This window comes from Zalophus californianus, chromosome 1, assembly GCF_009762305.2.
Source record: "Zalophus californianus isolate mZalCal1 chromosome 1, mZalCal1.pri.v2, whole genome shotgun sequence".
In the NCBI taxonomy this organism is placed as follows: domain Eukaryota; kingdom Metazoa; phylum Chordata; class Mammalia; order Carnivora; family Otariidae; genus Zalophus; species Zalophus californianus.
The window spans coordinates 101330481-101342317 of record NC_045595.1 but is presented as its reverse complement, the minus strand read 5'-3'; positions in this window follow the sequence as shown (position 1 = coordinate 101342317).

Genomic DNA, 11837 nt, shown 5'->3' with positions numbered 1-11837 from the left:
AGAGCATGATAAATTCTAAAATCTAAGGTGACAATTATGGATACTGTTGATTAATCAGCTGCCCTTTATACAACGGCTACTCTATACCAATATATGTGCTAAGTGAGGGATTTTCCCTGGGTTACTTCTTATCTCTACCCTCAAACTTGCAAAACAGGAATGAAAATACTATTTTACAGATGAGAAAACTGAGACTCATAGGGGTTAAAACAACGTCTCCTGGACTTACTTGTAATTATTTCACAATCATTTAGGAATATTCTTTTCATGCACTTTGTATGAAAGTGACTGCTGTTGGACCACTTTTTCCACCATCATCTGCATATGCATAAAACATTTCCTTAATATTGTAATTTCAAAAAAGGACTGTATAATGATTTTTTATTTTTATGGTTTTTATTTTAAAAATATCATCATCCCACCCCCTCCTGTTTTCTTTTTCTTGATCCAGCTTGATCCCATCTGATGACTCACTGGTTGTTTCTAGCATACCCAATCACTGGACTCTCCCACTTACACAAATTCAGTCCAGAAGTCCAGTTGAGTTCCTCACAGAATCGGGCTTATTTCTCTTAGGCAGTCTAGACTACCAAACTGGCAAGCACTTTTATCCTTATCCTAATTGGTGGAAAGTATCCTTTATATGGAAGCTCACCGCACCTCCCAGAAGTCTACCAGGTTTTATAAATTGTTAGCTTAGGAAATACCTGCTACCCAGTAAGGAAAATCACCTTGGAATGTCCCTGTAATTACTGGCCAGATTCAGTGAAATAACTAATTTGTCATGATGTTGCTCATTTCTCTGCAATGATTGCCCACCCACAAGACCACTGGTCGTCTAAAGCTGGGAAATCTTTCCAGGGCAGAACTGATCAATGGAAGGAGGAGTTCAAGTCTGATAATGATCACTTAGCGATGCTGCTATTCAGATTTCTGAGACTGACTGCTTATTTTAAAACCTGTGCTATAGGAGTATGATTTTCCTATTTCTTTTTTAAGTATCTGAAATATCATATTATGGCTTTTAGTCCATAGGAGGGCAATGTTGAGCTGCAGGAAAATCCTTCCAGTTTTGTGCAAAAGAACATATAGAACTGATTAATTTAAAAATTAATGAATTGAAACAAATTAATTTAAACATACTGCAAGATGACAGTTATTTAATAATATCCCCACGTCAAATACCAACTGGCTTCATGTTTGTCATACTGGTGGTTAATTTGTAAATTGATGTAAATTATCCTTGTCACTTAAAGCCAAATGATTGCTGTCCCTTTGGAGAAGACTGGGCTCTTCTTTGTGTATGTAGCTTTTCTTTATTTTAGATGGTGGAAATGCTTAACTTCTTTACAAGTAGAATAATATCCTTTTATATTTTTATGCATGGTCTGCTGATGATGGCTGTGCTTCAAGAGATAAGAATTCTTGTGAGTTCAAATTTCTCATCTGCTGTGAGACCTTTCCCTGGTTGAGAACTTGAAGTTGCCTTTAAATGCCAACCTAAGGCTCTCAGAGCAAAGAGTTAACCAAATGTAATATTTAAAATGAGCTATAAAAGAACAAGATGAAGTTAAATTTCACCCAAATTTTAAGGTATAAAATTTGGTCATGTATCAGAATTATTTCCAACAGAGGAATCATGGACCAATACAACACATTGTCCTTTCAACCCATATTGAAAACCAATTCTATTTTGAATTTTTGAAGCAGGCATTGTAAAGAGAATTTCAATATAATTATATATTTGTGTGGGAAAGTCACAAATTTTATGTTGCTGTGAAGCTTTATCTGACTCTCCTACATATAGCCTTCTGCATGGCTATCTGTCCCATTTACCAGAGCATAGTGATAGGGGTCTGGTTGTTGCCTCCTTACGACGGCATCATCTGGCTGCCGGAGTGTGGTGCATCTTGCTGGTGATTTAGTTCCTGAGTCCAAGGAAGCAATTAATAGAAGCAGCAAACCACTAGATCAGTAATAATAGTCAACATTTATTAAATGCTTGTTATATATCAAACACTGTAATCTAATATCAAACATTTAATACTGTTGTTTATTTATTTAACCCTCACGAAAATGCTGTGAGTTCTATTATTAACATCATTACCAGGAAGCTGAGTTGCCAAGTGAGTAAATTACTTGTTCAAGGGTACAAAGCTTCCCAAGAGACAGAGCCAGGCACATTCCAGGGCCTTTGCTCCTCATCACCAGTTTCAGCTTAATAGAGTGGGTCAGGGGCACCTGGGGGGCTCAGTGCTTAAGCGTCTGCCTTCAGCTCAGGTCATGAGCCCAGGGTCCTGGGATCGAGCCCCACAACGGGCTCCCTGCTCAGTGGGGAGTCTGCTTCTCCCTCTGCCTCTCCTCCTTGCTTGTGCTCTTTCTCTTTCAAATAAATAAATAAGTAAAACCTTTTAAAAAATAGAGGGGTCGAAGACTAGGAGAGGTGATACACACAGCGTTTCAGAGAAAAGGGGGGAAAACATAAATATTAGAAAACATTTTAAATAACCTCAGTATCTTTTGTTTAATGTGATATTTCTTTGCATATGGGCAGATGGGAAGGGGCAAGGGTGCCAATGAAGAATGTCATCGTAACATTTACTCTTTCAGTCTACCTGTATGTCTTCACATTAATAATGGCAGAATTGTGTTCTTTTTATATTATAATAATATGATAAATGAATGATAATTTCCTGGAGGGTAGAAATTGCATTTTACAATCCTCTGTGTCATCCATTACACTTAATCCAATAGAATAATATGTGCATATGGTAGATTTGGACAAATAAATAATTGTTGACCAAAACAAAAAAATTATGCAGGGCTAAAGGCAGATAGCTGTAAAGTCAAATGCAGAAATCATTGACTCACAATCTTTAATCCATAGTTTAGATGTGAGTAACATTTTTGGGAGATTTATTCTGCTTTTATACAACCAGAAAGAATTGTTTGGGTCTGAACGAACATCTGGATGATTCACTTTAACCTTATCAGAAAAAGTAGATTTTATATAATAATCGGTAGGTATGTTTTTCTGTCTAGTTATTTTACTTTAAAAGATGACCTCTGATTTGCCATTCTGAACTTTAAGATGTATGATAATTTGAACCCAATGCGATTTTCTAAATGGACATGGTTGGGATATATGTAGAGAACTATTTGACTAAGTGCTTTTAATTTCTTATCTAGAAGTAAGTAGCACTATATAATTCCTGCAAAACTGTAGTCAAACGCTGAATTCTCACCTTAGGGCATATCTTTATTCATTTGTTGAGATTTAGAACATTATGTTAACCAGTATTGTTCAAGAAATTATACACAGGGAGGAGTGAGTAGTTTAGTATAGTCAAGAAACTCTTCACAGGGAGGGGAACATTAGTGCACCTCTGGGCTGTGTGTGCACACGTGTGTGCATGGTAAATAGAAGGAAAATAAATGTAGAACACCACAAAGTAAGGGATATAGATTTTATAGACAGAGGATAAGTAAAGAGAAAAAATTTAGAGACTAATCAGGGAAGGCACAGCCAAGGAGGACTGAATGGATTAAAGCAATTTGCACCGTAATTTTCCCTTTTCCCTGTTCCTCTTTGGCCCATTAATAAAGGGTTCTAATTGAATATGTGCAGTGATATGGCCCATAGGTCATTTCAATGACTCTGCAGCTGTGTGAGTACACAATGCAGGTAATGCTGTCCCTTGGCTGGCCCCGCATCACATGGGGCTACAGGAGCATGTTTGCACATTCCATTCTATACCCCCCCTCCCAGCAGTAGGCACCCAGGCTTAGGTGGAAATCTCCTATCCTCAGGTTTCTCTCTAGGACATGGAGAACTATGAAAAAAAAAAATGCCAAAATTAAGAGAGAGAGGCGGGGAGCGGGGGAAAGAAGGCAAAGAAAAAACAAAAGAGAGTAAAATATTTTTCGTTTAAAATTTGAATTTGGTTGGGGCGCCTGGGTGGCTCAGTCGTTAAGCGTCTGCCTTCAGCTCAGGTCATGATCCCGGGGTCCTGGGATCGAGCCCCGCATCGGGCTCCCTGCTCGGCAGGAAGCCTGCTTCTCCCTCTCCCGCTCCTCCTGCTTGTGTTTCCTCTCTCACTGTCTCTCTCTCTCTGTCAAATAAATAAATAAAATCTTAAAAAAAAAAAAATTGAATTTGGTTATGTGAGAACAACTGGGGATTAAATCTGAAATCCTAACCCATATCACATTCCTGGCTTCCACACTGTAGGTATGTTACCAATCAGTTAATAGGGACTTTGAGTGGAATCATTTCCATCATCCAATTTATTCCGAGTCATGCATTGAAACTCATTCCTCCACATAGAAATCAGTAAATTTCTTGTTCAAAAGTGATTAAATCCAGGACCACTCAAAGCTGAAGGGGTCAGATGAACCGAAGGGGTGAGAGTAACAGTTTTTTTTATCTGTTCAAATTTTTTTAATCGCATTCTGAATTTCTAACAACTCAGGATTTCAGAGAATTTTCAAGCTTAATTGAAACAACTATGTTTAGTGTCATTCTGAACACCAGAAAATCTCACCAGACTGAAGGCTCACATACTGTCTTCAGGAAGGAAGCCTTCCTTACTTGACATAGTCATCCTCTGAGGAAGCTGGTCAGGAAAATTTCTAGGAGTTTATTTAGGATATGAAAGACCCAAGTCTTGACTCAGCTATCTCACAATTAAAAGATGAGGACTTTTTTTTAAGTAGTTACAATCTTTTTTATATCTAAATAAAATTTTTATTTGAGAAAATTTTAGATTTCCTGAGAAGTTGCAAAGAGCACATAAAGTTTCCATATATACTACACTGAGTTTCCCTATTGTTACCATCTTACACTATTACAGATGGGTCACAACTAATAAACTAATATTGATGTATTATTATTAGCTCAACTCCATACTTTTTTTTTATTAGTTTTTCTTTATTGTTCTTATTTCTGTTCCCAAGTCTCATCTAGAATACCAGATTATATTTCATCCTCATGTCTCCTTAGGCTCCTCTGGGCTGTGACAGTTTCTCAGACTTCCCTTGTCTTTTTATGACCTTGACAGTTTTGCAGGGTGCTGATCAGGTATTTTGTAGAATGTCCCTCAATCTGGGCTTGTCTGATGTTTTTCTCAGGTGAAGTGGGTTATGGATTTTTGGGAGGAAGACCACAGAGGCGAAGTGCCATTCTCAACATTATAAATGAGAGGTACATATGATCCACATGATGTGAACCTTCATCACCTAGAAAAGGTAGCATTTGCCAGTCTTCTCCACTGTAAAGTGACTTGTTCCTTCCACTGCCCATTCCATACTGTACCTAATATTTGGAAAGAAATCACTAAGCATAGCCCACAAGTAAAGGGTGAGGAATTAAGCTTCATCTCCCTGGGGGTGGGGGTATCTACATAATTACTTATATAATTTATTTGGAATTTACCTGTAGGGGAGACTTGTCTTCTATCTCCCATTTATTTATATATTTATTCAATGACTTATCTATCTCACTATGGATTCTTGGATATTTATTTTGTACTTTGAGTAATAATGAATTATTTTTTGCTGCTCCAATTTTTCCAACTTTGGCCATTTGGAGCTCCTTCAGTGGGCTCCTGTGTCCTTTTGTCTTTTGCACACTTTCTGGCACTTCAAGATGCTGCAGGCTCATCTTGTCCCACCTACTATCAGCAATTTCTTCAAGGAGAAATTGGAGAGTGGTATTAGAAGACAAGAACTGGGCACAGGCCATAGAGTCATTCTTAAAAGTTACTTTTTACTTGTATGTGGCTGGTTATATTCTGTTGGGCATTGTTGGAGATATGGCTCCCCACACTGCCCCCAAATGAAGGAGAGTGAGATACCTGGGTATTGAGGGCTTTTGTCTGTGCTTTCTTTGTGTTTTTAATCACATTAGATAGAAGCACTGGATGTTCTTGGATATCTTTGGTGAAAGTAAAGTCATTATCCTTTGTGGACAGAGACATTTCTGTGATTTCCAGGTTAATTTTTGTTAAAAATTGTTTCAGCACAATTAGTTTTACTTTTTTTGTTGATCAGTAAATAAATTATACCATTTGTCAGACACCATCTAAGAGGAATTTTTTTATCCAAGCCAAGTTTTAAATTGTGTGACTAGTCTTATTGGAATACAGCATAACCCCTATATTTTCTAATGGGCTGGCAAAGGGAAAGGATACATAGGAAATGTCATTGTATTGATGTAGACAGTACCTGAGATAGAATAGTGTAAATCAAAGTACATTGTTCCTGTTTTTTTTTTTTTAATATTTTATTTATTTATTTGACAGAGAGAGACACGGGGAGAGAGGGAACACAAGCAGGGGGAGTGGGAGAGGGAGAAGCAGGCTTCCCGTGGAGCAGGGAGCCTGATGTGGGGCTCGATCCCAGGACCCTGGGACCATGACCTGAGCCGAAGGCAGACGCTTAACGACTGAGCCACCCTGGTGCCCCAAAGTACATTGTAAAAAAAATAATAAAACCCTGTCTAATACACAATCTTAATTTCTTATAACACAGATGTGCTGATGTTCATCTCATTAGTATGTTGGGATAAATGATAATACTGGATTCATTATCAACAATTAAGTAGGAGTTCTTCAAACTATTATTCAGCCCCAAGTTTCATAGCACCTGCCAACCAGGCTAGGCCAGGCTGGTGGTTCTGAAAGTATGCTCCCCAGACCGGTGGCATCAGCAGCACCTGGGAACTTATTAGACACACAGTCTGTTAACAAAGTCTCCAGGTGATTCTGATGCAAACTGAAGTTTGGGAAACACTGAACTCCAGGTGTTAGTTTGTAACCTGGGGTGTTTCCTGGTGTGATCTGAAACCGGCCCATACTCAGGGCAGAGCGAGACAGAAGAGAAGCGGCAGACTACTGCAGGTCGGTAGGTGGCAGATTTCATACAGGAACTTACATTCGAGGCTTGTCTTGGATAACCACAAGTGGAACAGATTTTCACACCAGCCTGCCATGTCCTACAAGTTTCTACAGGGCCTTAACTGGGTTCAGTCATGCATGCCTTCTAGGTGGTCTCAACACCACATCACTAGACCAAGGCTCTGTCCTTGGGGCAGCTTCTGGGAGCAGGAAGCCATGCTGAGTGCACATTCCAAAGACAGGAGAGGGAGTAGGTAGTTTCTGATTGCTGAGGTCCGGTTCACGGGTCAACTGGTGGTCATATCTTCTCAGCGACCCTTCCCAATACTCTATCCCTTCTGACCAGCTTTTACAATCTCATATGGCCCCCTCTTCCTCAATGGTCAGCAAGGGGTTTCACCAACATGGAGGTGGCTGGTTTGGTGGCTATCTGGCTGCACTGGAGGCAGATGATGCAGCAATGATATAGGTACATGCAAGAGAAAACACAGGTTAAGACAATGATTCCCAAAATCAGTGACAATTTTTTCCACCAAGAGCCCTATGATCTGAACCACTAATTTATTAAGTCCCCTAGGCTGGGGATCAGATCATTCAGGACATTCACTTTTACCCTCATGTAATTTAATGAAGATGATACATTAACAGTCTCATTAGGTACAAACACACAACATTCTATATGGATAATGGCACAGGTGCCTCCTTATAAGGAAGTAACAATGTCCAAGGCCATCCTATTTTAGAGGACAGCTTTTCATTCCAGTGTCCAATGAAGACCAGGTTTTGTTGGTTATCATTTAAGGCTTGCTGAGTGAATTTACTGAGGACTTCTGTGTGTGCTATAATGTCCTCCAGGACAATGGAGGGAACAAGGACAGTGGCCAAATAATTGTACCAGTGGAAGACAGAACACGCCCAGGTGGCCTTAAGGAGATGGAAGTTGGCAGCTTTAGGAACTTGCCCTGATTGTATATACCATACATGTTGGCTGGGAGAGGCAGCACTGTCAGGCACGAGGAGATGGACTGGGGGTGGGAGATGCCAGACAAGGACCCCTACCTTCACCCCTATTTCAATGGTGCAAGTTCCATTCCAGACATAGTGTGTTTCAACAGGTCCAGCTTCTAGCAGGACAATGGGATTCCAGTGGAGATTGAGTACTCCCCAACCCCTGGGGGTGGCCCCAGGGGTGCCAAGTAACTCACCCATCCCGGTCAGATGGTCAGATGTCCCATTATAAATTCCAGTACATAACTCCTTTCCCAGGCATGATGGGGCTTAGCTTTCTCAGCAGCACAGAGTGTTGATTTACAATGAGCGTTGGGGCAATGACTGTTTCCTGTGATTTCCACATCCTTATGGTATTGGGTATCTGGGCAGGGGTCCCCAGTCTGGCCTTTGGGACAACAGGCCATATGGCTGATCATTCAAATGTATTAAGGCCTGGGACAGTACTTTAGTTGTCCTGGCCAAGGTGGCTTTACCTTTTAGTAATTTAGTAATTTAATCTGCTGCTTTAATATTCCATTTTTTTCTCTCTACCAACCCTGCTGCTTGCAGATGATAAGGAAAGATGAAACCTTTGTTCAATATCATGTTCTTTTATTTATTTGACAGAGAGATAGGGAGAGAGCACAAGCAGGGGGCGGGGAAGCTCCAGGCAGAGGGAGAAGCAGACTCCCTGCTGAGTAGGGAGCCCAATTCAAGGCTCAACTCCAGAACCCTGGGATCATGACCTGAGCTGAAGGCAGATGCTTAATCCACTGAGCCACCCAGGAGCCCCAATATCATGTTCTTTTGCCTAGGCTTACATATTGTGACTTTTGAAATGTGACCTCTGATCTGTCTATTCAATGAGGGTATCCATACATGGTACTTGTCTTCTCTAATGCCCTAATGGTGACAGCCTCATTTGTACAGTGACAGGGAAAAGCTTGGGTTGGGATGAAAAGCACAGTGTCTATACAAACTAAGGGAAATTTAGAATCCCCACTCAGAGAAAAGGGACCAATATAATCAATTTGCAAATTCTTCACTGTTTGGGAACTCTGTTGGATGGACCCAGATTCTTTTGGCAGTTACCTTGGACGTTGTTTAGAACACAAATGACATGTTATTGCATTAGGCAAGTATTCTAAGGACACCTGGCATTCTTGCCAATATATCAACCCACCTGGGTGCAACGGTGGACACTCTTTCTATGCATCCCATCTGCTGTATCTACAGAAGGGTCAGTTGGTAGAGCTCATATCTGAATGAGGGCAGCAGCTTCTTCTCTTTTTTTTAAGATTTTATTTATTTATTTGAGAGAGAGAGAGAGACAGAGATAGCAAGAGAAAGCACATGAGCAGGGAGGAGAGGGAGAAGCAGACTCCCCACCAAGCAGGGAGTCCGATGCAGGGCTCCATCCCAGGACCCTGAGATCATGACCTGAGCTACTCAGGTGCACCGAGGGCAGCAGCTTCTTGATTGCCAGGAGGTGTCAGTTCCTTGTAGGTCGGGAAGTGGAAAACAGTGAAGACTGCCTCAGGCTCTTGCGGGCAGATCTGATGACTTTCCATATATCCTGACCACACAAGGGTTTATTAGTGATCATCCAACCCTTGGGTTCCCATTGTCCAAGTCATAGGGTTAGTCTCCTTAGAACACCTCAACTTTCAGTGCAAAGGGTTAATGGCCAGGGCTCATGAGTGATCACCAGCCAAACTGCTCTGAGTTCATCTCAATGTCTGCTGTGGTTTTTCCTGAGAGGTTCCACGTGGAGGAGAGCCATGAACATTGCTAGGAACTGTCTCTCTGTTGGAATATATTGGGGTTTTGTCCCCTTTCAAAGCTGGAGCCAAAATCCTGGGGGCACTCTCCCCTTCCGCTGTCTCTGCCCGGGTGCCCACCCCATACCTTCTGGAGTCACAGACACATCTAACTCAAATGGCAGTCCTGCTGGGAAGATGTCCAGAGCTTTAATCTGCTTCATGGATATTTTTGCTTTCTTAGACAGGGCTTCCTGCTCTGATCCCAGTTCCACATGTGCCCTTTCTTCATCAGGTGGTATAAGGGATGGTCGCACTGCCAAGTGGAGAATAAAAATCCCCTAAAACCCCAAAGTCGTACAAAGGCTTGCATTTCCTTTACATTCTTAAGGGTTGGATATAAGGGTTGGATAGGCTTGCATCTTTTTAAACACAGCATCTGGGACAACATACATGTTACCTGACCAAATGATTCCCAAAACCTGATGGTGGTGCCTGGGCCTTGAATTTTCTGTGGGTTCATTGTTCATCCTCTCCTTTGCAGATGTTCCAGCAAAGCCTGCAGCAGAAGCAAGTCTTCACATGTTAGGATTATATCATCAATGTAATGGGCCCATTTTATTGATATAGGGAAGGAGAATAGGGACAGGCCTCAGGTGACCATTCTGTGCCATATGGTGGGGCTGTGCAGGTAACTTTTGAGGAAGCGCTCAAAAGATCCATTGTTGCCTATGCTGTGTGTAGATAAATTGATCTTGTGACTAAGTGCCAGGGGTGTACTGAAAAAGGCATTTGCTGAGTCTGATAGAACATGGTACATTCCTAGGACCATGGCCAAGGTATCTAAGATGGTGGCAATGTTGGGCATAGTTGCATGGATGGGGAGCACTACCTTGTTCAAGTCTTGGTAGTCCACCATCATCTGCCATGGACCATCTGGCTTTTTTACTGACCGTGTGGGGCTACTGAAAGCACTATGGACAGGGCATAAAATACCCATTTGGTGCAGTTCTTGGATAGTTTCTCCTGTGTCCTTATGCCCTCCAGGCAATTTCTATTGTTTGACAGTTACCATTCTTTATGGGGGTGGCAGGCTTGCCAGTTCTCAATTGGTATTGCTCCATGGAACTGGCTTGACTACTCTTAACCTGGAGGTGAAATTCATTGATAGAGGTTTACCGAATTTGACCGTGTAGGATATCAATGCGCAACATGTTCTATGGTACTGGAGAGATGAAAACCTCATTTTCTTGGGGGTATAATGCCCAATTGGCAGTGTCAAAAGGACCTTCCTGATCATAGCTGGTGGCGCACTGTAACCATCATGGTTGCTGAGGGAACCAGAAAACTTCGGAGGTTTACCATGTACTAGAGTACATTTGGCTCCGGTAGCTACCGGAGCTGCTACCTTTTGTTTTGTTTCTGAAGGACCAGTGAATAGTGAGCTCAGTATGAGGCCTCGGATCGCCTTCAACAACTCTCACCTGGAGGCAATCTTGGCCTGTACCCTCTAGCCAGGGTGTGGGAGGCACCCGCTGTGATTAGGACTATAACCCTGAGGCCTCTGTGTGGGTTATCAGGGACGGTAGGAGCAGCAGGGACAGGTCTGAACTGTCGTTCATATTTTAAGGCTTTCCATAGGCCAACACAGCATCGCATTGTCCATCTATCTGTCTAGGTGGGGACCCGACAACAGTTAGGTCAAACTACATTTACTTTCGGGTTATTTTTACTGGACCCTTACAGGCAGTTGTCTTTTAGCTTTTCAAGCCACTTCTCTGTCTTGGGCCTTTCCTACAGCCTGTACCCATTCTTGGGATTTGTCAATTTCCTCTAGATCAGCAATGGATTGTCTAACATCATATCTTGTCCCACAACTGGGTTCAGCATGAAGATCAGTATCCCATACCAAGTGCTGGAGTATTTTAGCTTTTATTCCTGCACTGAATGTGGCCCAATCAGGACCTACAAAGGCATGGGTGTAGATTGCTCTCATTCCCAATTCCCTAAGAATTTGCTGTACATCTTGAATAGATCTCCTGAGTCTCGCATGCTCAGGGAGCTCATACTCATTGGGTACCTTGAACCCCTGTTAGGGTCACTGGTGATATGGGTGGCAAAGAATTGCACCAAGAGTAGAGCCACAATCAGGACAGTTTATTCACTCTCCAAGGGAGGAGAGGGGCCAGAC